This window comes from Struthio camelus, chromosome 3 (assembly GCF_040807025.1).
Source record: "Struthio camelus isolate bStrCam1 chromosome 3, bStrCam1.hap1, whole genome shotgun sequence".
NCBI classification, from domain to species: Eukaryota; Metazoa; Chordata; class Aves; order Struthioniformes; family Struthionidae; genus Struthio; species Struthio camelus.
Window position 1 is genome coordinate 114178796 of NC_090944.1, and position 24613 is coordinate 114203408.

Genomic DNA, 24613 nt, shown 5'->3' on the forward strand with positions numbered 1-24613 from the left:
ACAGTGCGATGGGTCAGAATGAGTCAACCCATGAAGCATTAGCTGAAACCACAGCTTTATATTTCAATAAATCTTATAACCCCCATAAGGAATTGGGTCCTATTATCCTTGGCACTGTACCAAGACGTAACAAAGAGCTCCTATCACAAAGAACTCACCATCTTAATTGCTGACAAGATGCCACAGGCAGAGGAAACAAAAAACACAGGATTGGGATGGATAAGCATGAAATAGCTTGAAAAAAAGCAGAAGTCACAGCTTTCCATTTTCCTAACCATTTAGTTATGTCCTTTGGCAGCGTGGCACAAACGCAGATGGCCTGAAGATACTCTGTTCATACTCACAGAGAAATTTTCTTCTTCACTGCAGTTGGGAGTCTATTTCCCCATTACTTTATCAGCAACAGAACGGTATACTACAAGCAGCTTTGACGATGTTGAAATGCTGATGCAAATTCTGAAACCCCAGGAATGTCTGGCAGCTACTTAGATGCTGCAATAGGCAGACACCCACAGGTACAGATGTAACACCGTGAAATACTCAGGTCTGAAGGAAACCTTGATCCCACTGTCCAATACAGCTGTACCAGTCACATGCTGGGGATTTCCCAGCTGCAGCTCTATCTCCCAAAGCACACGTAGTTAGAGACAATTCAGTCACTATGTAATCAGCAGCCATGTGACAATTTCATTTTCTCTTTCAAAAGATTGAAACAAGTTTGGATTCAAAAAGACTGTGGCTCAGTCACTATGATTCTTTCTGCATTGTCACTGTGACTCTTTCCACATTTATCATGTCAAGTGTAACACTGCTGTAGGATTATATTTGCTTTTACAGTAAGTACACCTATGATCTTTATTCAGGAGGGAAATAAATGTTCTTATGTATGCATGAGATCTAAACACTTCTGTAGCAAAATGATCTGCACAAATCATTTCAAGACCACAGAGTAAAACGCGTGACACTCAGATGCCATAGGATTTTGAGTTTATATCGCTGGAAAATGTTACGTGAAATCTGTATGATATGATGGCCATTTTAAGAGACTAGACAATAACTAGGAATTAAGAAAACAAAATCCTATGTTTTAAATCCTTTGTATGTTCTAGTTTCTTTTGCCTAATGTTCCTCTCCTTCCTTAAGCGTAATACAGACGACAATCCCATGAAGGAGTAGGTGCAGCTGAATTTTGTCTGCAGTCTCTTCCTCACTGCTCATCATATATCAGTGTTTCTATTCTCTAGATAGGAAACTCTAGAGAAAGAAATAATTTGTTTACTTCCAGTTTGCTCTTTAGTCTCTCCTAATCAGAAGGTCTAAGCAGAACCATTACTGAAATAGAAAAAAAAAATCAAGTTTTTATTATAACATGCAGGTATTAAGAAAACACACCATTTTTGCTGGGAGTACCTGCTGCAGATAGGAGAGTCTGCAGTGACAGAAAACATGACAATAATTTTCTTTCAGGAAGGAAATAGGAAGTCAGACGGGAGAACTGCAGTAACGGCCCTACCCTTGGAAGGCATTTGATTTAAAATACTAAAGCAAGGAGGTGTATGTTCAAGCCACATTTTTCTTTATCAGTCACGTGCAACTGGCTATTGTTTCTGAACGCTGACCAAATTTGAATGCTCACTGCAAAATATGCAGTGCGCTCCACTCCTGGAGAGCAGTCTTCAAGATCCCTAACCAATCGGCTAGACACTATAGTTCCTTCAACCTCCCTCATATCATCCCACAGAATTTACTGTGCCCCACTCTGAGAAGAACTCAGCAAGGTTTAGGATAAAAAGAAGGTAAGTCCTACAGTCACACAGGAGTTGGAGCCACAGAGGCAGAACACACAAAAACAAAAGAGGACCTGCTGCAATAAAACCAACGGAAAACAGATTTACTTTTGGTTTCTGCTGGTTCACTGGGGTGAAGGAAACGTTGGCGAACAATTTGCATAGAGGACATACATTGTGATAAAACCTATCTGAAATCCCCTTTTTCAGCACCTCTTCTGGAACAGACGCCATCCTCCTCAGAGCGCATATGGTCAAGCGGATACCAGATATAAACGAGGGGATGACTTGGGGAGGCTTCACTAACGGAGCTTTTATGAAACCCACTCGCCACGGTCATCCGACCTCTCCGAGGAACGTTAGGAAAGGGGACGGTGCAAGTGCTACCCCCGCTGTGTCCTCTCCTGTGATGCACTGTGTTGCTCGCACAGAAGCGGAAAACGCTGGAGGCAAGACGTGATGGCACACGTGTGATACTGACGGCTGGGTGCACATCAGTCTGTGACAGACTAGGGGAGGCGAGCATATGAACGAGACAGCCTGCATCTTAGAGGTATGAGGACCTCACTGTCTGATCTGGATGCAAGTGGGAGAAAGCAAAACAACAGCGGGAACATTTGAGGAAGTTGGTAAGAAGGCAAAGACAGTACATGCTCAAACTTTCCCTGAAGAGACTGGATCCGTACAGCAACGAATATTAAAAGCTTAGACTTTTGCGGCCCTTACACATTGAGACTGGAAGACTCGATAAACAAGAGAATAGGAAATTATCACCCATGCAAAAGAATTTGATGTAATTAAAGTAATTGATATTAGTGAACACGGTGCAATGATTCACCTGATTTAAATGTTAAAAAAAAAAAGAAAAAACACTGAAAGGACGGAACGAGTAACATCTATGAGGGAGGCACTCCAGCATAAAGCCATGAGCACGGTACGTGTGCTAACAGTTATCAGTAATTTTCAACTTTTGTATCCTAACATAGTAATTAAAATGAGGATTGAAAATGACTGCGGGAAAGTCAGAAGTGAGAAGTTTCTTTAAGAGACATTCTTAGGATGGTTAAGAAGCTGTAATTCCACAGTCAAGGAAGAGAGTAATTTCGACCGACAGACCTTTCCCCTGCTTCACAGCACAAGTGTGAGCAGCAATTAGTAATAAAAAGCGTTATATAATAAATGAAGAGAAAAAGTAGTAACCGATAGGAATTAGGAGTTACAAAGGACAAAAGTTGATAAGACAAGCTAGAAACACCAGGGAAAAGTCCATAGCTGACAGGATCAATATAATCTGAAAAATTAAAAAAAAAAAAATGTATCCAGACTATAGTAATATTCCAATAATATACACCCTTTGCCAGATGGAAACGGTAAAATTTTTAATAGTGATGCAGGAGAGGCAGAAAATTTTAGAAATATTTCTGTTCCATATTTGGAAAGATGTTCTTATGTCACATGATGATGACAAAGTATTTTCCAGTCCCTTAGTAACCAAGCAGGATGTTATACAACAGATACTGGAAATAAACATTTTTATATCAGCCAATCCATCTACCTTACACCTAAGAACTAAGACTAAGAAGGCCTTAGAACTAAAAATGTTTATTTTTAATAAGTTAAGGCATTCCAGAGAAATTCCATTTGACTGGAAAAGTGCTAATGTTGTGCCAATAATAACAAAGGCTAGCAGCATGACTCAGAGCTAATGGGTAGCTAGCCTGACGTTACTTCCAGGTAATAAAATGGTAAAGCCGTTATAAAATTAAATTAATAAAGAATTAAAGTACAAGAACATAATTAGTATCAGTCAACACTTTTATGGTAAATAGATCTTGTAAAATAAACTTATTGGATTGCTTGATTAGACAGAAGTTTGGCTGATAATAGTAATCAAGCTGTGTAATACATTTGCAGAGAGCATTTGACTTAATGCTGCATGACATTCCAATTATGAAAATTAGCACCACGCAGTATCGAAAAAACATTAAATGGATTAAGAGCTGACAGCTCTAACAAAGTAAAAATTAATGGCAAATCATCACTGCGTCATGTTTTAGGGCTTAGCATTTTCTTCTATGATTTGAAAATAAATATAAACATCCATAAATACTTTGATTTGTGGATGGCACAAAGACTAGTAAAATGGTATGTTAGCATAAAAGCTGAAGATAGTCATTCAGAGCAATTTGGATCACTTGATAAGCTGACCCCATTCAAATTAAACATGTCTTAATACCCCCAAACGCATAGGGATTAGGACGACGTGCTACACCAGCAGCCAGATCTCTTCGCCGGAAAACACAGTCTAAAAGGCATGAAGGACCACAGTGCACAAACAGCTGACGTTGTGGCAAAAAGACCAAGTATGATCCTTGTATGTACAGATACCAATGTAGTGAATAGCCAAATAGCCTTACACGACTATATGAACACTGGTGAAACCTACAGTGAAACATCGCACCACGTTCCACGTTTTAGACAGAAGGCTTTGGAAGCAGAGAGAATACAAAAAGCAGACAAAATGATTTGAAGAGAAAATGCCTTACAGTGAGATGTTTAAAGAAAAGACTTAAAGTTCACTTGCTAACATTATTAACTAGCTTGACTTACTACTTCACAGAAAATACTAGCTCCTGCAGGGTTCTTTAGTCTAAAAACAAAGTTCAGGTAGGAAACGAGGCACGTCAACAAATAAGTTATTCGTAACAAACTATTATGGGAATTCTTGATGGCACCTTCGTTTCTTGAGGTCTTCAAGTTTGGATACGTTTCTGAGTGTTGCAGCTGAACAGGTATTTCAGTAATTTCTACAGCTGCTGAATACAAAATATTGGGTTCTATACACGGGTGACTGAGTAATAATGACCGATGATACAGATGTGGGGATAGAGTAAACGTATTTTGCTCTCCCTTCCGACGAGGAAGTGAGCTGACGCCTTGTTACTAACTTTGGAATATTCTATGTTGAGATCTGCCAGAAATCATTAAAGATTATCAGATCCTCAGGCTCACAGTCAGGATGGGTATTCTCTAGAAAGGAAAAGAAAGGGTTTTTTTTTAAAAAAAAAAAAAAAAAAAGGAAGAGGGGAGTAAAAGCCTTAAGCCTGATCCAACCGACGTTAATGGGTGATTTGCCATTGATTTGCATGGAGGCAGGATTTGGACCAAGGAGTTCTCATGGAAATTGTTTTATTTTTCTGATTTTTGGGTTCTTAACTCTGCTCACAATTTCTGCTTGACTCTATGCACAGTGTAACAATGACCACATCTTCCGCTTTTCCAGAAATAACCATGTCATAAGCTGCTTCTTCCTTGTTTTATGTATTTATAGACATCAACAAGCCCATATAAAGCCTTTCCATAATTTGTTCATATACAGTAGTTTCCTTCTGATATATTTTTAGATCAATTGCACTTGAACAATACTGTCTCAACCTACTGACCTTTGCTCTTGGACAGACGATCAAGAGAAATGCAAACACGGTACTGTTTAAAGGATGACAGCCAACACTTTGCACAATACTTGTTGAAAGGGCACGCTATTATTCTCTCTAATACAAAGAGTTTAGCGTGACTCCAAAGCGGTGCGGCACTCACATTCACAACCTCTGCACCTCTCCTTTGAGCTGCCTCTAACGCGAGATAGGTATATATTTATCAATGCGCAGGAAGCTTGAGATGCTAACTCCTGATCCTCCAGCTTTCTAAAATACCGTGTCACTTTGAAGAAAATAGTTTAAGGCCTCTTCGCAAATAATGTTGTCAAAGGGAGATTTGTAAGGAATAAGATGACTCATCAAGGAAAAGCTGTGTCTATGTGCTCCTTTCCTTCTTTGGTACAAGGCACAAAAAAGCTGTCAACGTTTGAAGGGTGTATTTTCCTAAGCCTTGGTGGCTGTGCGCCTCCAAGCACACCACCTTAGAATACCAGCAGTGTCACGCCTACCCTTTCCTGAATTCGCCAGTGCAGAGGATATGAACGGGCCCCACTGCTGGGTAACAGCTCTAGTACAGAAGCCTTTCTACCACACTCTGCCGTTCCCTGCAGAAACCACCGGAAAGTACCTGTTACAGAAGCTGCGAGAAGGAAGTGTGGCTAGGCCGGGCTGCGCCTTCGAGGTTCTTCATGGTCGAAAAAGCCTGACTGCTAGAGCAGCCGAGTGGACAAAAGTCACAAAAGGCTCTGGAGACACCAGGACTTTTTACAGTTAAAGTATAAGCCAAATCAGCCCCAACTACAGCATTAGGCATTGTTGCACGAATAGATTTCCCCTCACAAGGGAAGGTGCAAAGTACACTGAAAAATAATCACCACAGTTTTGCAAAAAACAATTTTCAGCTACCTTGTATGCTATGAAAACTCCTCTGTTACGATTCTGGTTTGATCACCAGGCAGTTAATGCGTGTCTGACTATGCACAGCACTTGTGTAGAATGGGAACTTGTTAGCCTGTCCGCACGGGATGAATAGAGCCTTTGTGTGCAAACTTTGTTTTCAAATGCTGATTAGCCACATAATTAACAATCAGAATACTGAGGAGAAAAACACTTGGAACATCTGCAGTTTGCAATGCTTATAATACCTGGTGTGAGAACCCGCTGTGCATTAGAGTGTACACGGGCACATCTCGCTACATCTCAGCGGGGAAAGCAGCAGCAGTTTCACCAAACGCCGGATGATACCCCAGCAGGTAAATAAAAACCCTACAATGTTGCAAAAAAACGTTTTGATGTTCGCTGTGCTTTCTGAATGGAAATTATCGAGACCATTTAACAACTATTTGTTTTTCAACACGATACTAAATTACTAAACTTACCTTGAGCTGTGATTTTTAGAAGACGTTCGAAAGCTAAACGTAATTACCCAGGGACAGCCCCTGGCTAGGAAATCCCTGGAGAACTTCTAAGATACTTCTCCAACTGGTAGTAGCGATTCAAACAGATATCCCTCTTCCCTATGACGAGACACGTCTCGTAGCAGGTGAATCCCACCGCAGCTATATCACTACTTGGGCAGATTGTCGACCACACAGGTATTCTGAAAGCAGACTGAAGTGTATATACTTCAGTGCAAGACAGAGTAATGTTATGTTTGCCTTGTAGGAGCCAGATGCGGTAGAACCGATAATATTGCAATTCCCGTTCTGCTGGCAGAAGTAGAGGTACGTGGAGGTGGCATATTCCGCAATAGGTAACTCAAAGGAGACTCCTAGAAACAAATCGGGTACCAAAGAGTAACACTGAGAAAGAAGACAGAAAGAGGCAGCCTTAGAGGTGGAGGGAGGACAGACATGAAATGAAGGGTACGATGGGAAATGATTGACCCACGGACAGGCAGGACAGGCATTAAATGCAGTATGAGAAAAGGCGTGGAAGCCTGAGAAGTGAGGAAGCATATTGCTATATACCACTGAGGACAGCGAGAGCTGGATCAGCACTCAAACTGGCAAAGAGTGCAGGACGAAGGTAAAGGCAAAAGAACGGTGATGAATAGGGTGGGTGCTGCTGATTTGGCAAGAACCTGGAGCTAAGCTGTTGAGTCTTAGTCTGAATCTGACGGAAGATGAAAAAGTAGCACAGGTAGCCTTTTTACAGCTATGTTAAACTTGTATTAGGTGAAATTCATTCTGCCTCAGCTGAAATGTACGCCTACTGTGAATGCCTCAAGCTATCACAAATTCTCCTTCAGGAAGCTGCGCAGCCTGTCATAGATACGCTTTGGATCTTAAAAGAAACCACTTTAAGAGGGTCTTGTGCTGTGAAACTCCAGCAACAATCTCAGTAAGAAACGTCTTGAAGTTTCAGCAGGAAAAATGTCCCTTTCCCACTTATTATGTCTACCCTCAAGGACCTTTGCAAACAAAACACAGAGTTGCGCCACACTTCCTCACCATGAATAGCTCCTGTCACGTGGCAGCCCTCTCGAACCCAGTGACATGGCTTGCATGAGTTAAGATGACCAAATCCAAACTAGGGACATTGACAGTAAGCTGTTCCTAACCAGTAACCTAAAAATTTTTGCTAGCCTCCAGACTCAGATGTTATGTTCTCTCTTGATTCGTGCTGCCTTTCAGCCTGGATTCGAATGAGTCTGACTTAATCCATCCTTCTGTGCTGTTGACCACTAGTAAGTATTTCGTATCGCTGGTGTTACAGTGTCATGCTTTAAGAAAAATGAACAATGCAGCCTCTGTGACAGCACTGAGTGAACAGCACTTTTAAGGAGAATGTCCCAAATTTCATTACAAAGAGATAAAGCCATCTGGATCCTAAGACAGTCAGCTTAAAAAAAAAGAAACACACATAAAACTATTTTGAAATCAATTTACTAAAAAAATAAAAAAAGAAAAATAAGCTTGCTGCCAACGAACATTGGAGCCCTTGTCATCTATTACCACACGAACAAAGCATTCAGTGACTGACTCCAATACCATTGCCAATTATTATGACAACATACAGTATAATCATATTATGTTTACAATATAATATATGTGAGTATTCAATACAGCCTGGCAGGACTTCAGTCACTGCCTCCTTTATGCTTTAGAAATCAATTTTTCAAACTGAGTTTGTTGTATAACATGCTTCCCTAATTACGTATTTTACTGTATAGTGGACAAGAAATAATACCAAAACTGATTTCAGGCAAACTTCCTAACATTTAGCAATATAAAAACAGCTGTATTCACACACACTGCACTACTACCAGTCTATGGAATGCCTTTATTCTACAAACATGCCCCACCTCATTCCCACAAACATTAGTGGGAAGTTTTTCAGAAATTTCAGCTGAAGCAAAATCCAGGCCAAAACGAGCAGGGCTAGTTTCAAAGGGGTTCTTGCCCTCACCATTGGTTCCATACTTGCAAATAACTGTAAGGGTAAACAGGGGCACTTAAACGTCTGCTTAATTTGTGAAATGACATCAGAAAACAAACTTACCAAATGACTCAGTTTGTATCTGCAAAATCACATGCCAGATACAAGCAGGAGGTTGCCTTGGAAAATTTGAACTAAAAAGGCACATACATGTTCAGACTGTCAATTACCTAGTTACTAAGAGATCCCATTGTTAGCACATACTCAATAGCTCTGCAAGATTTGTGGTCTACCTAGTCTGCAGATAAATCAGGACACAGGGATGTAGGGATACCTAGAATAGCTATGGGCACGCTAGCTTAAGTTCAGCATACCTAAGCAACAGCATACAAATATGATTAAAATGATTCTCAGCCAAGCTGAAGTTCAGAAAGAACACGGTTCATACAGCTCTTCACCTGAGCTAATGAATCTCACTAGAGTCAAGATACTGTTATAAAGCACCAACTTGGATGGATCCACACTGTGTCCCGTTGAGCATCCAGTTTTAGAGATTTAGCTCAGGAGCAGCTAAGAATAAATGAAACCAATTTAAGTTTAAAACTTAAATTTAAGAACAGTAGTATTATCCATAGCTTTCTTTTCTCCAGACGGGATTTCGCACCAGAAGAAGATGGGTAACTCTGCAATAACAGAAACGGAATGAAATTAGATAAAATAAAGTGCACAGTCGTATATACAGGGATAAGAATTCCCATGACAAGTTGGAAATAACAGATTAGGAAAAGAAGAGGGTGTATTAGTCCATCAGAGGATGACTATGAGCCACCACTGTGATGTGCCACATAAAACACCAGGGTATTTTGGATGAGATGTTTCTGGGAAAGATAGAGAAGTATTAATGTCAGGATACAAAATGCTAATCAGAACAAAGGTCATACGAGGTCTTGTCACTCATGTTTAAGAAAAATTAAATCAAAATAGAGCAATTACAGAACAGTCTGTGACGGGAGCTGCCAGACAACACAGTAATAAAAATAAGATAAATGCTAAAGATGTAGATAAAAGGTCTATTATGAAAAAAAAAAGACAAACATCTGATGAAACTATAAACAAGCTGACAAAATTCACTGCTTTGAATGCTTCCTACAATATCCTCTCCTTAATTAAAATTTAAAATGATTAGCATTATATATTACGTTTGGTTTCTCTAGATGTCAGTTTTTGTATATTAGTCTTTCGAACGTCTCTTTTTTCCATCTTCTGTTCCAGGACTATGGATAGCAACAGCTCTGAAATTTATTTCAACATGAGTCCTCACAAATACAGCTACGCTTCTGTTTTTCCCCAAGCTTTACAGGAAATTTTATCAGAAATGTCAGCTACCAAGGAGAAACAGAAATGACAAAGTTCGATTTCATCATGAAAAGAAAGTCTGTGCAATTATGAAGTCATATTACCAGAATCAGAACTCTTACTGTCATTCTTCAGGCGAGATCACTGAAAAAAACACAGTCTCCTCCACTCACCTCACGGGCTGTTTATATTCAAGGCTGACAGTAAACGTATGGTACTCTTAAAGTCAGAGATAATACTAAGCATTACATAGCACTTTGCTTCTTCAAAGTGCTGTGCAATCTTCACTGATTGATTACTCCTCGCAGCACTCCTGGTAGGTAGTTTAGAGACCTAAGTAAGGCCACAAAATAAATGAGTGAGGATAAGGACACGGCAGTGCCCATCTCCCAGGGAAGGTGCACTGCCCATTAGGCCATGCTGCTCTCCTGGGAAGGGAGCCTAGTAAATTCCAAACTTTATGGGGAAGATGTTCTGTTTAAAAATTTAAAAATGTAAAGCACGCACTGGAGTAGAAAAAAGAAACAGAAATAAAAAAACAACATGAGAAATTCAAGTTAACCCAAGAAACACAAGGCAATGGGGCAGAGTGCACTCTGGAAGTAAAATACAATCGATACAGAGAGGAGGAAATCATATTTAAGAAGGATGTTTTTTCAGTGATTGATTGAAACAAAGATCTGGCTGCAACGTCAGATTGCAACTAGAGGTGATTAATTTGTTCTCTCCCTACTGTATAATGAAAACTAGAAAGCTAAACATTAAGAAATGTCATCTAATGACAAAATATTTTTTTCTCACAATGGTGTAAAAGGGGCAAAATATGGGTCTATAATTGCTACTAGAATCACTCTTCAGTGCTTTAGAAGTGGCTTACTCACCCAACAGAGTGCTTACTCACGGTGTTTGGGTACACCTGTGCGCCTGGAGAATGATGTCAGCCTGAAAATTCTCCTGGCTTTTAATGTGTATTTGCTCACTTACAATCTTTTCTAGCCCTGGTTAATGTTACTTTAAAATTCACTATTGATATTTTTGGTGACAAATTTCACTCTATTAAATTGTTTCAGGTATTAGGAACATTACATTGTTAAATATAATAATACTAATGTTTTTAAAGTTTATAATGTTACTGATCTAGGCAGAAATTACCACACAGGCAAGTATCCTAAATATTAGGCAAATATTATTTTCATTGCCAAAAACTCTGCCGTGATTTTTTTCAAGTATTATTTTATAAACAAGGACTAACTGGAATCAGGTCAGCACTGTCCCGTATACACAGAGAAGACAGAAATACAGCCGTACTATGCTGCTATGAAAATCAGAATCTTTCACTACAGAACTGGAACATATTTTTTAATAGAAAAGTAGGGAGTTCCCATTCTGCAGCTCAGCAAACTTAGGCCTAATGATCAATAGCTCCAAACTCAAGCTTCATTATTCACAGTTTACAGTACCTTATTCCATGAACAGCCGCAGTAACTCGCTGCCAACACCTTTGCACTACAATACTACCAGAAAGAATTATGAGTGCAAAATCTACCTCAAAGGCTTTAGTGACTAGTTAGGAAGAAGTCCTAGGGTTTGTGTTTCCTCATTCTGCTCTCTCCTTCTCAGATCATTCGGTCTCTTACAGGATCATCTCTGATGGAAATACTTGACTTACGTGACCTCCTCTGCATCCTATACTTACTTTCTGGAACTAATATAGTCAGAGTAATTTAAAAAAAAATCTGTAGACTCATCAAAGTCACATCAGAAACTTATCTGGCCCTCTGTCAGTACAAGAGCAGGAGAAGTACGATTGCCTAGCTTCTTTCCAACTCTTCTCAGATGGGTCAATATGACTCAGTCGCTGCTAGGAATAAGAGTACAGACATTAATGCATACCTGGTCCTTAAACCCTGAGGTCAAATCAAACATTCATTTTTCCTAATGTATTCTCTTTCAGAAACCATTAACTCTGAGAATATAAGACTTATTTCTTTTTTCCCTGGATTTCAGTGAGTTTTAATTCTAGTGTGGTTTTGATCTCAGGATTCACTTAGTTCAGTTTTCCTGAGCTTACTTTTTTTTTTTTTTTTTTTTTTTTAAAAGTCCTCTTAACATTTTCCTTCTGAATTTAAACTCTTCTTTCTTTCCAAGGTTTGGATGACATTGTAAAATGAATACTGTTTCTTTAAAGCTGACAGAATAAGAACTTGCAGGCTGTCTTAGATTGCAGACCATTTTATTTCTCATAAGCATGCTATCATTAGCTACCTTTAGGAGAAAGAATTATATTGATTGGTTCAAATCAAACTTGTGACCTGGTGGCAATATTATATGTTTGTTATAAAACATCATCTCCTCATTAATCTTTCATTAGGCAGTGTGATCCGAGAAGCCAGCAGCAGTCACACCACGCTTACTCTCTCTAGTGATGCCACCACAGAGGGCTCCCTTATTGGATCACAGCAATTACTAGCCTTACGATGCAGATTCTGAAAGCCTTATCAAATTTCCTCCTCGGTATGGCAAGCTTACAAATAATCATGTGCTGTTTCTTTGGAGAGGACATCACAGAATTACACGAAAATGCAGTAAGCTCAAGTCATTTGCAATTAAACATGTGACTCTCGATTCTGAGATGATGCATCTTTATCTTCTTTTACAGCATATGAAGCATTTTTCAGAAAGCCTAAATACATAAAAATTAAGGTATGTTAACAAGTTCCAGTTAAAGAACAGAGACAACTGCCAAACCAGCTTTATTCATGGGAGAAAAGAAGGAGAAGCTCCAGTATGCGGATTGAAGGCATCTTGGTGCCACGATTTAAAGGGACAGAATAACAACTGCAAGGGGACAGCAGACAGTACAAGAAAGAAGTATCTGTTACTGATTACTTAACCGTTGCGAGAGGAGAACCCAAGAGGGGAACATCTTGTCTTCAAGTCAGTAACACATTGTAACAAGAGCTGGGGGGAAACTTGGGAATTGTGCAACTCTGAATGCAGGGAACTAATGATTATTTGCATAGAAATAAAAAAAAGGTTAAAGTTTTAGTGGCTCTGAGTCAAGAAGTCTTAATATACCGCCACTTGAGCCTACGCTTTCAGGGATCCCTAAGTCTTACAAATATGAGGGTGTATCTTCTCCAGCCATACAAGCTAACATTAAAATCTGAACACGAGACGCCCCACTAACTTCAGCAACCAATAAAACAAAAGGCCTAGCGAAGAACAAAAAAAACTCTCCATTAAAAGAGGGTTTAAAAATGCACACACTGCAGAATATGTTCTTACTCATGTAGTTTGAAAATGATTCTGGTGAAATCACTGAGTTTTGATCAGGGATATGGAAAAGTGACATACACAATACAGCTTTGACAGAACGTAACCACTTCGCTATTTCCTAAGGCAAGGTGACGAAGGCCTTCCAAGTCCACAGAAGTCACATCACTTAGAAGGATAATCCAAAGCCACATCTCCAGCAAACCCGCTGGAACAGTCCACTCTTGATATGACTGGGACAGGACAGAGAGCGCCTACCTAGAGTATCAGAAGGACTGACTTCCTTTCCCACACGAAAAAGTTCCTCCCAAAAGACACCTGTAGTAAAATATACTACAGGTAGATTTAGATACTGACGTCAACTTGCAGATCCACTTCACTATGGGTAGTATGAAATGTCAGTGTGACATTTACTACACAAACTCCAGTGGTTCATGATTTGGAATTTGTTCTTAAAATGATAATCTGAGCTCTAGGAAACTGAAGTGCTTTCCTTTTTATTATGCTGTTGGCTTGGGCACTGATTAAGTACTTATCTCCTGTTTTCAACAGGAAACCTCTATCATTGTTCTCACATGTCCCTCCATCGAAGCACACACATCTGAGGAAGCCAAATGACACTACCTTAATTTATATGATAAACTCCACCATATCATGCATAATAAAAATCAGTCCCTAAACTCTTACACTTAGATTGTGATAATACTGAAAAGAAACATAGATGAGCTGACCCAGATTGCTAGGAGCCACAGATTGCTAGGAGCTGTACAAATCTGGGTATGGCATTTGTTAGAAAAATTAGCCTTCAAATTTCATACTAACCTCAAGATCCTCCCTCAGGAGCTGGTTCCTCAGTGATGAATATACAGACTTAGGAAAGATCATAGTTATACTATACTCTGTTAGTTTACGCTTAACTGTTCTCTGGAGCTACTAGACAAGTTTCAAAGAAGATACGAGGATTTTGAAAAAAGATGCAAGTTCAGTGTTTCAGTGTAAACACGTCGTTCTTGCGCAGAAACTTAAGAGACCAAAAAGAGAGGAAAAAATATACTAGTACCATCAAGACAAAATTATCATGTGTCTTCAATTGCATATAACAACATATGCACTCATTTTAAAGAAAAGACTGACATTTAAATATTCGTAATAGAAAAATCATGCATTTTTCATAGCCTTCTGGTGTATTTGCATTGCAGAATTAAACAATGCACCACCAATAGGTAAACGCAACAAATACGCTCCAATCCTAATGAAGCGGTTGTCAAGCAGCCTTATTGCCGCAGTGCGGTAGGCAAGACTGTGAGCCAATAGACAGACTTGCAGAACCATGGTCCTGCATGTTGACAAAATGCAAAAATAATATGAATAAGCATAACTACCTAATTAATATTCAAATATTGAATACGAAAACTTCATGAAAACATATGAATGCATGTGAAAACTTTAAAACAATGCACCTGACTCGGAAGCTACCCAGAGCTTACTTCACCCATAACCGAAACGTAGGCATCTGTGGGGCAAAAGGTAACAGCTGTGTAACTGCACAGCAACATTACACAATTGTTTTGTTTGGGCAACATACTCCAACTGAAACTGCAGAAATAATTAGGCAGCTATATAAATATAATTTAAGGATACAGAGGTTAACAACCTTGAAAAGAATCTTTACTGACCCCAAATGGCTTTTCTTTCCAAAAGGCACCTCTGTATGGCAGCGTTCCATTACATCTGCCTAAAGGTAAGAATCCCTAATACAGAATTTTTAAGACCAAATCCTAGAACAAAAACATGTTCAGTGAATGCTTCTCAAAGTTTTTACCCAAGCTAATGGCCCTAACTCACAAAACTTCAAAAAAAAAAAAAAAATCAAAGCACAGTGACATAAATGGAGTGAGCCAGGTCTGTTAATTATATGCCCCATGAACATATTTTAAGTGTGAGGCTGCTAGGCTGTCATTTGTTCTTTTTAATTCCTGCAAAGCTACATGTTGAGGAATAACTGCGCTTTTAACTTGCTGTAAATTTTCCACCAATGCTCTGTGTACTATTACCATACAGTGAAATGCTGAAACAGGAAGGAATTACATAACGCCCTAACTTTCAAACTCCGTATTATTAATAAGCCATCGTTGGCAGTAGTGGGTGTGGGAAATACAAACTGATTACATTTAGAAGAACAAGAAAGGTAGATTTTTATTTTCCATCTTAGCCAGCCTTAAAATTCCTTGCTCAAACTGCTGAAGATTAACAACAGACTATGGGTGTCCTCATGATCGCCATCACACAAACTTTCTATAATGAAGCCAGAGACAGTTTACATTTTTCAACAATGCTATTCGTTTCACTCAAGCAATCAAAACCAGATCATTCACAATAATAAACAGTAATGTGACATATGAAAATATAAAAGAAATGACATAATTACATCCTTTGACTGAAGTAACTGACTGTTACTGGTAAACCAGTCCACATAAAGCCATCTGTGCTAGAAACGGAAAATAATTTTCTTTAGGGCTGGAATAGCAGAATGCTGATTCACAAGGTAGACAGCTCCCTAGTTTTTTAACTAAACAATCAGAAGCTAGATTCATTTCAAAGAGTCCTCACAATGCTTTTCTAATGGCACTAGTTCGCAGTACATTGGCAAAATTAAACCCTGTACAGGGAGCAATGTGGAGACCGGTTCCAAGTGTCTTATTGCAAGATATCACAAGACGGCACGGGTGGAATACTTCCTCAGTTTCGGACATGTGAAGCAGTGCATGTTGATCTTCAGATCTGCAAACGTCCAGTACAGCAAGGCCTTGAAAGTAAAGAAACAATAGCTACATTTTTATGAAATAAAAAGAGCTTCATATCTCCTTGCTTCCCTCAGGCTTTTGTCTGCTTGCCTGGAAAACTGGAACAAAACGGAGCGGCTCACCCGGTTCTCAACAAAAAGATTGTACAATTCTGTTCATTCTAAGAAAACACTTTGTATTTGAAACCTCATGTTTTCTGACGACAAAAATCTCTGCCAAAATCCTAATTTCATCAGCCCCAAATTCTTCTTTTTCCCCAACCGTACTTTTGCTTGCCTTTCATTCTTCCTCCTCCGCAAGCCACAACACTTTATTTTTGTTCTAAGCCAGGGCTCCTGATTTTCCTCTCTTTACCACCTAGAAACACTCCAGTGGAACTAAGATATGTGAAATAAAAATCAAACAAAATTAACAAAAATCAGATTTTTCATATATCATCACAATCGGAAGCAACTTTCAAAACAATACCAAGAACATACCTTGAAGTGTTGGAACAAACAGGATGGCTTCATTAAAAAGTAAGGCACTGCAGTCAGAGGAATGTTAATATCTTGAGTGTTAGACTTCACTTTGCTCAGCCAGTATCACTGGTATCATTCTATTGAATTAATAAATACGGCTGAATAGATTTCCTGAATTTTGTCAGAGGCCTGGCAGCAAGCTCCTTGCAATATGGAAATCTGTTGGTAAGCTCTGTAATGACAACCTTCCTGCTATACACTCTGTTCAGAGCACAACAAAAAGTGCAAGAAAAATGCCAGATATAGACTTAGAGGAAAATCTGAATCTATGCTAATATAAGGACAATAACTCCTTGCATAAAGGATACTGTAATTTGTTTCTTATCTGAGAGATGAACTTAACCTCTCATACTATCTTAATAAAGTTCTTATATTTGACTCTGCAGAACGCTATCCGCAGACTTCGATCTCGCAATCTTCGTGCACTTCAGAGCACAATTCTGGTTTTGAGCTCCTTTCATAAAAATTCAAACTCTCACAGGCTCAAAACAGAAATGAAGCAGGGAGGGAAAATGAACCTGCCTGAGAAGACTACCATTCAGGTGCAGTTCTCACCAGGTTGATCAGAATTTGGGTCCCAAGCATTATCCATCCTGGTCATTGTTTTTGGTCTTATATATAGGTGATGCAGTATCTAAGCACCGTGCAGGATTAAATCCTTAAAGCCTGATAACAGCAAGCACTTAAGCAGATAAGCCCAATGAAGTAAGTAACTAAATGTGAGATGTGACTTCAGTGAAGAAAGCCACGCTACGTAAACTTTAGCAAAGGTTTCTACAGTTAAATTCCAAATATATAGTATTTTAAGAGAAAAGGAAATAACCCAGATAAAGCAAAATAATGGGGGAAAAAAGGTTAAGTTAGGTAAATCCGGTTATAAGAACCTATTTAGCGCATTCACCTATGAAAAACTTAAAACATTTCTGTAGAGAGCAGGGGCAGCTTTAAACACTAGTAACAGAGTAAGGCCTGGTTTAAAATAATACACATGCTGCATCTTACCTAGCGAAGTACTTTGCTGCGGCGAGAGTTACTGGGGATAAAGGAACCTGATTAATTCACAGTTGGATAATTTTTCCATAGACAAGTTAGAGCTGAACAGAGGAAATAACTCACCGGGACTAAAGGATGATAGAACAGATGTTTGGACTGTAGACTTCAACGTTCATCTATAATCTGAACTGTTTAGTTTAGAACACACGGCATACGAATGATTGGTAGCGAGAGGAAATATTCTGAAGAAGTTTACAAAATCTACTACGTATCTTATTCCAAAATCAGACTTTCGGCTTTATGAAACAAAACAAATTAACTTCACAAGGTTTCATGCCAAAAACCCAACCAAAAACATTCACAACACCAACTCCAAATAATTACATTTCGACTGGTCTTGCTGCGAAATCATGAGATTTTATTAACTTTGTAGTATTTCAACATCAGAAATGCCTGCTCTCCATGTTTGTACAGGACTCAGCACAAATCTTCTGACTGTGACATCTACATGTGCAATACTAACAGTACGTAACATACTAACATCTTTTTAAAAGATCTGCAAGCATGGATGAGCCCTGTTCACATCCAGGGTTCACATCTCTTTTGTGTGGGCTTTAGATTTTATGAAGAGTTTCTGGCACAGCATAACTTCCTCCTATGCTGTCACTCCAGATCACATACTTCAGAAAAACAAAACACATTCCCATCTACTTCCACGTCTGTAGCATACTGTGTCTAGCATGGAATTTCTCCGTAAGCCAAATTCACTACGTAAAACATTATTTACTAATCAAGTATTTGGTAATACATTAAGCAATTCAAATACCTCCTATACAATCAACAGTGTACTTTCCAACGACTGCAGAACACATATTCTTCAGAGATTAAGAATTACCTACCACAGTGAGTCACACAAAATCCCAGTACGTAGTTTCTTTCCAAAAAGTCTTACTAGAACACAAGATCGAAAACTAAATATTTATTGTAAATGACTCTTCCTTTTGTAAAATGCCTTACAATTTTAACAATTAGGGGGGAAAAAGGCTTCAATTGTACATGACAATATGGGGCAATATCCACTGAAAGGAAATCTAAATACATTTTCTGTACCATGTAGGTTTCAGTAACTTTCCCTGGTTTCTTTTTCTTCATCATATAACTCTTGATTAGAAAGTCATATAGAAAATGGTAAACGATAGAAGTTAGCCTCAGTACGACCAAAAAAACAGTGAAAAGATAATCCATTGGAATAGCAATAATTTACAGTTAAATACAAACGGGAATTTTATAGGTATCCATGCATACATATAAAATAAGTTACTAGTTATCAAATTGTATGACAGGCTTTCATCTAGAACACTAACTTGGTAAAGAATGTACACAAATATGGCACTAGGTATGTCAAAGTATACTAATACATATATATGTACATTGAAATATAGTGATTAGACTGGAATCTGCATGCAACTTACCTTAAACACAGATACAGCATCTACCACGCAATACAGAGGATCTAATCCTATTCTAAGCACTCCCACTGATATCCCCATGTCATATGCAGAGTCATATTCATATACACATTAAAATAATGCTAACCGCATTTTACTCATTAACAAACCAAATAACTTCTTATGCAAAATAGGGTGAGCTTGACATCGCTTAGTGAAAAATTTGACAGAAGAGATGAGATTACAGATTAGTATAGACACATATGCTGTGTTACTGGATGGTTATTCAGAATAACCATATCTACTTGTGCTTTAAAATGTACTTGCCTAATTAAATAATTATTGCTTATAATTAAGAATAATGTATGCAGAATTGTATTAAGAAAGAGACTTAAATTCTAAACTCATAACATTAAAAAGGATGGAATTGCCTGATTTCATGTGAAAAATTCCCATTCTCAGGTAAAAGAGATGACCATTTCAGTACTGAAAACGGAAACACAGAGTTGTACCAAGCTTTTCAATGAGCAGCTCTGCTGACCTAGAAGGATGTGTTCTCTGTGCAGGATTAATATTTGAGCACAATGTCTGCTCAGCATTCATAGTAACGCACTGTATATCCAGTACAGAAAACAAACAGGAATCCAGAAAACTTATTTTTCCAGTGCATAGGTATCTTCCACTAATGCCAGTGGGACCTCCCAGGGCACGCTGCCAAGAGGTAAATTAAGATTCAAGTAGAAGGCAGTGGACATATAAGCAACTCTGAAGGGAAGAGAAAGCTTAATTTCACATATGAAACTAATGGAAATTCAGCATACGGCTAGTTCCCAGAAAAATGCTCAAATTGGCTATCCAGTAGACATACTGTATCTCAGTCAAGTGACTTTTGAGTGTGTTGCTCTATTTAATATAAACTGTTTTTGAATGACTGATAATTATACTTAGACTAAATGTTAATTAGACTGGAAAACTTCAGATCATGTTGTGTTCTAGCAACCCATTTTTCCTACTATAAACAGAAATGTTCTACTTGTCTTACCTGTTGAGAATGAGTGAATTTAAGTTTCAATTTTCCTTCAACTAAATCCTTTATGAATTTAAGTCAGTCACTGAAGATTATTTCAGTGCAGCGCACTCCAGTTTTATATTCTACAGTGTCTGCTGTATCATTGCTCTACCACCAAAACTAACATCTACATAGGTATCTATAGCTGATCTACACGACTAAATCTGCAAGTGTAAAAAAAAAATTCTGCTAATACAATATTTGCATTTACAAAGTCCAGCGATCCTCAAAATATATACATCATAAGGCCTTATTTAAAGTTACTTTAAAATCTCTTGTGTATACTATCGCTTAGAACTTTTTGAAGGCGTTAAGTGCAACCAATACAACCAAAATACATTTTTTTCGTGTAAGACATGTTCACACTGGCACACATTTTTTCACAAAAAAACAACTTCTATACTTTTTTAGTCTGAGAGTCTTTTATTTTAGACTAACGGAAACAATAAAATCTGGGAAAAAAGAGTAGTGTCTCCAAGAGTTGCCTTCATAAAGGAAAAAATTATATTAACTCACAGTAATTAAACATGTAGTCATAACAGTGGCTGCAGTATAATCCAGACATGCCTGTTCTAGCCTCAAAATAGTTTGCTGGGATACTTGTAGCTATCTAGGCAGGGCAGTACAGAGCTCAGCAATGGCTAACAAATAGGCTGTTTCAGAGAGACACAAGCTCAGTGGAGTTTAAAACTTTGTAACAGCAATACAGTTTGTAATTTTTACCCAAGATTAGCAAATAAAGTTTATAATTATGCTCCCTTATAGTCTTTAATACAACCCACATGCTTGGATGAAAAGTGCCCTCACTTCCCTAGGTTTTGCCTTTATACTTATAGGAATTATTTATAGGAAATATTTATAGGAATACACTTTTATTTTACAAAAGGCCAATACATGAGATTTGCAAGCTGATCAACTATTACTTTTTGATCTAAGAGCCACTCCTGCAAGCTTTTTTGAAATTTGATAATAGATTTGATTTTGCCGCCATCTGAGTTCATGTTGTAATTTAAATATTGACCTTAATTTAAGTCCTGCTTTATATAAAAGCTGTAGCTTGATATGGCACCAGCCAATCAGAGGTCAGGTCAAGGTCAATTTGCACAACTCATCAGTTGCTCACACCATCGCTTGGCAGTGTGGATATGTGCTTACAATGCTCATATGCTACTGGCACTTCATGGATTCTCACAATTACTTCCACGTCTTCAAAACAAACAATCCGCTAAGAATTCAGAGTAGCAAAATTCACGGTAACAAAAGAACCTAGGGAACATGCGGCTTAATTCATGATAGCACACAAAAAAGAATGGATTTCACGCGTGGGCACAGTACCTCAAGTATCACTTCACATCGTGGCCACTAAAATTCTGTTTAGGCTAATTTAAAACGAGCGGACATGAGCCAGGCCACAGGGAGAAAACACCCGTTTCCTGGAGACAACACATTCACAATGGCTGTGCTTACGGCGGCGTGGTTTCTCACAATACCTAGATGGTCCTCATCAACTCAGATTCGTCCCTGCTCTTATGCCAGCACTGGTACCTGGATCTAAGAAAGGCGGTCTGCAGCTCCCTCAGTGAGGAGCAGTCAAAGCCACATACAGCCTTCAGCATAACCTAGGGAAATCCTCAGGATTTCCCAATTTGTGCTTCTGATGCAGGCCCTATAAACGATTACAGAAGCGCAGGAGGGCTGTACATAGAAGCACACTGACTGCTCCCTGCCCTCGAATGACTTGTGTGCTCAGACTGTGTTCAGGGGCCAGGAAGGCAGAGGCAGGATGCTATAGTAGCTTAGGAGGGGAAGAGACAGAGAACCAGGGTACAGGGAGAAAGATTTGAAGACCTTTTTGCTCTCTTGTCCCCTGATTTTTGCCCATAGGAGTAAGGCAGACAAAAAATGGCTCCCACGTGTTGAATTAGCACACAATCATGTTGACATATTAGCAGGAAATAATTTTTTCCTCTATTATGGTTATCACCTGTTTCTTTTTTCCCCAGGTAGGAAATGAAAGAGAGGCTAACCAAGAAAAACATTAAGGCTTCAGAAGATTAAAGAAGTTCCACCAGGAAATTTTCCTTCTTAGAAGTTTACCTGCGAATAGAGATGTCGCAAGAATATTCCAAGACGCTCACTTTGTTTTCTAATTGCCTCTTAGAAACATGTGAAACAACGCTACTGCACAGAAAAAAACCGCTCTCCCCGATCTACTTCAGTGCATTTCTTTTCCTAGACCAAGACAAAAGTAACATTAACCAAAGAAATAGCAAGTATTGCTACTACAGAAAAATTCACTCCCAAACAAAAACAGACTCCCAAACAGATGCACATTTATACTGAAAAAGCAATGGAAAGGTTCCTTGTACTGACTTTTATCTATATACTATTCTCAAATGCAGCAAAAGGAATTTCCATGGTGAGGAACATTGTAAGGCCAGGGATGTGTACTATGTGGAAGGGAAAAACGGTTACCGACTTTTTTCATATCTTATTCTCAGAGTAGATACATCTCTTCCGCTCTTGGTTGAGGCATGTCTCAGGCACTGGGGCCAGAACATCTTCACACTGAGTGGGATGAACAGTCTTTTCTGTACTTTTGACCATACCTCTAAGAGCAGATACCACTCTGTCCTGTTTTCCGTTCTATCAGGTTAGACTACTGTTGGATATACACGGCGAAACAGAAGAAGAGGTGGAACCACCCTCACAGAGCAGGCAATTCTAAAAAAAGGAAAACTGCTAGTGTTCTTGTGTTTATAAATTCTTCTTTCTATGAATTCCAAGATGTATTTAATAGATGCTGAAGATCACAGTATATTTGAAAGACATGAAGAACAACATTGCCAAGTCTGCATGAGCCTTCAAAATGCCAAAGTGCTTTGCAATGATATGAATGGATGACCAAGTAATTGCTCTGCAGAATAAAAATCAAAGGCAGACTTCCCTACTAAATAGCTTGTGCTATTTTGAATAGCAAGGTAATCTCGAAACTTCTAACAAGCTAACACGTTAGCTCCTCAATAAAAGAATACTGTCTAAAAAATATTTCAGTTGGAAAGCATCTACGGAGAGGCCAGTAGATATTTCATTCTTCCGGCATGTGAAATAAAGAGGATAACGCCAACCCTTCAGTTTATAATGATACAGAAGCTTGGACAAACAGCGGAGGCTGTGAACCTCTCCTCTCCCCTATGCCTATGAAGCTCAGGAACAAAAAAGAAAGATTAACAGTCTCACGGATGAGAAAGTCAAGATTTCTTTTCGTTAAAAACTTGGGTGAAATCTCAAAGGACTCTGCTCGTGTAGAAAGAGAGAAAGAGGCCCTGGTACTGGTGATCAGTGTATTTGTTTGTAGTTATTAAGAGTTACTGAGGTCTTCCAAAGTAATCAGACTGGTGCCAGACAGACTTAACTTCACCTAGAGCCCAGGACTGAAGAATAACCATCAAGCCATGAAGCACCTCTTCAGCCTTTTCAACTCGCATCCCTTTAGCGACTATCAATGTTATCTGACATATCAAAAAACTGTTTCAGGACTTGAATACTGGAAAGCATCAAGCCTTGGCTCTTATTCACCATAGAAAAGGTCATAATTTTATCCGAGATACGCAAATGTATTTTTTTGTCTTGAGGCTTTTTAGTGATCTTTCAGATACCATTCCGGGAAGATGGAACATGCCTTCTCTCCCCCCAAGATAACAGGTGCGCATTCAACCTTACCGAGGAGAGTTAAATAGTACTAAAACAGCACTCCAGGAAAAATGTGTCTGTATGGTCTTAAGCGAGATGGTCATGGGGGAATCCTAGTGCTGTTTTCCATGACCTGACAGAAGGGTGTAGAGAAGATGAGGCCAAACTCTTCTCAGAAACGCGCAGTGATAGGACATGAGGCAACGGACACAAGTTGCAACAACGGCAATTTTGATTAGATATTAGGAAATTTTTCACCATGAGGGTAGCCAAACTTTGGAATAGGTTACCCAGAGAAGCTGTGAAATCGCCATCCTTGCAAATACTCAAAACTTGACTGGTCAAGGCCTTGAATAACCTGATCTAAGTAGACCCTGCTTTAAGCAGTGGGTTGAACCCGATAACCTCCAGAAGTCCCTTCTGACCCGTTTTATCCTGTGATTCTTGACTAGGCGTTCCTCTTGTCGGGATCAGAAGACGGGGAAAGATTTGTCGAGAAAACAATCCTGTCAGTGTATCTCTGGCAACTTCTGAATCCCTTTCTTAAAAAGACATGTGGTACATTTACCTCTACCGTGTTGTCCTGTGGCAAACTTGTAAGAGCTGTAGGGGCTGCTAATACAGAAACTTTGGAATTTTTGTTGTGTGAGAGAGCCAGAGGAGAAACTATGGTCCCCAATAACACAAAGAAATTTTAAAAATACTTAATCAAGAAGAGTACTCCCACCAATGTACCTACTTAACACTAGGCTGTTCACACTAGTTCAGGGAATGTGGGAGTACCAGTTCCCAGCCACATCAAAGAAATAAAGGTCAGAAAGCTCTGCATGAGATGCAGAGTGCCCACT

General features: G+C 38.9%; 2 long non-coding RNA genes across 8 annotated transcripts in view; one reads left to right on the forward strand and one right to left on the reverse strand.

The window, feature by feature from the left end:
- Positions 1 to 24613, reverse strand: part of LOC138066851 (uncharacterized) — a 60554-nt gene that overhangs the window by 25433 nt on the left and 10508 nt on the right. For 2 of the 5 annotated variants that reach the window (XR_011140415.1, XR_011140417.1), the window contains exon 1: positions 345 to 622. The exons of 2 other annotated variants lie outside the window; for them this stretch is intronic. This is a non-coding gene — a long non-coding RNA (uncharacterized lncRNA). One more of the 5 variants, XR_011140419.1, reaches the window with a different exon arrangement.
- Positions 5861 to 13009, forward strand: LOC104140290 (uncharacterized). 3 transcript variants are annotated; one of them, XR_011140422.1, is made up of 4 exons: positions 5861 to 6477; positions 6890 to 6948; positions 9878 to 12546; positions 12621 to 13009. It is a non-coding gene; the product is annotated as an uncharacterized lncRNA (long non-coding RNA). The 3 variants fall into 3 exon arrangements; XR_011140420.1 differs by having other exon boundaries at positions 9878 to 13009; XR_011140421.1 differs by having other exon boundaries at positions 12333 to 13009.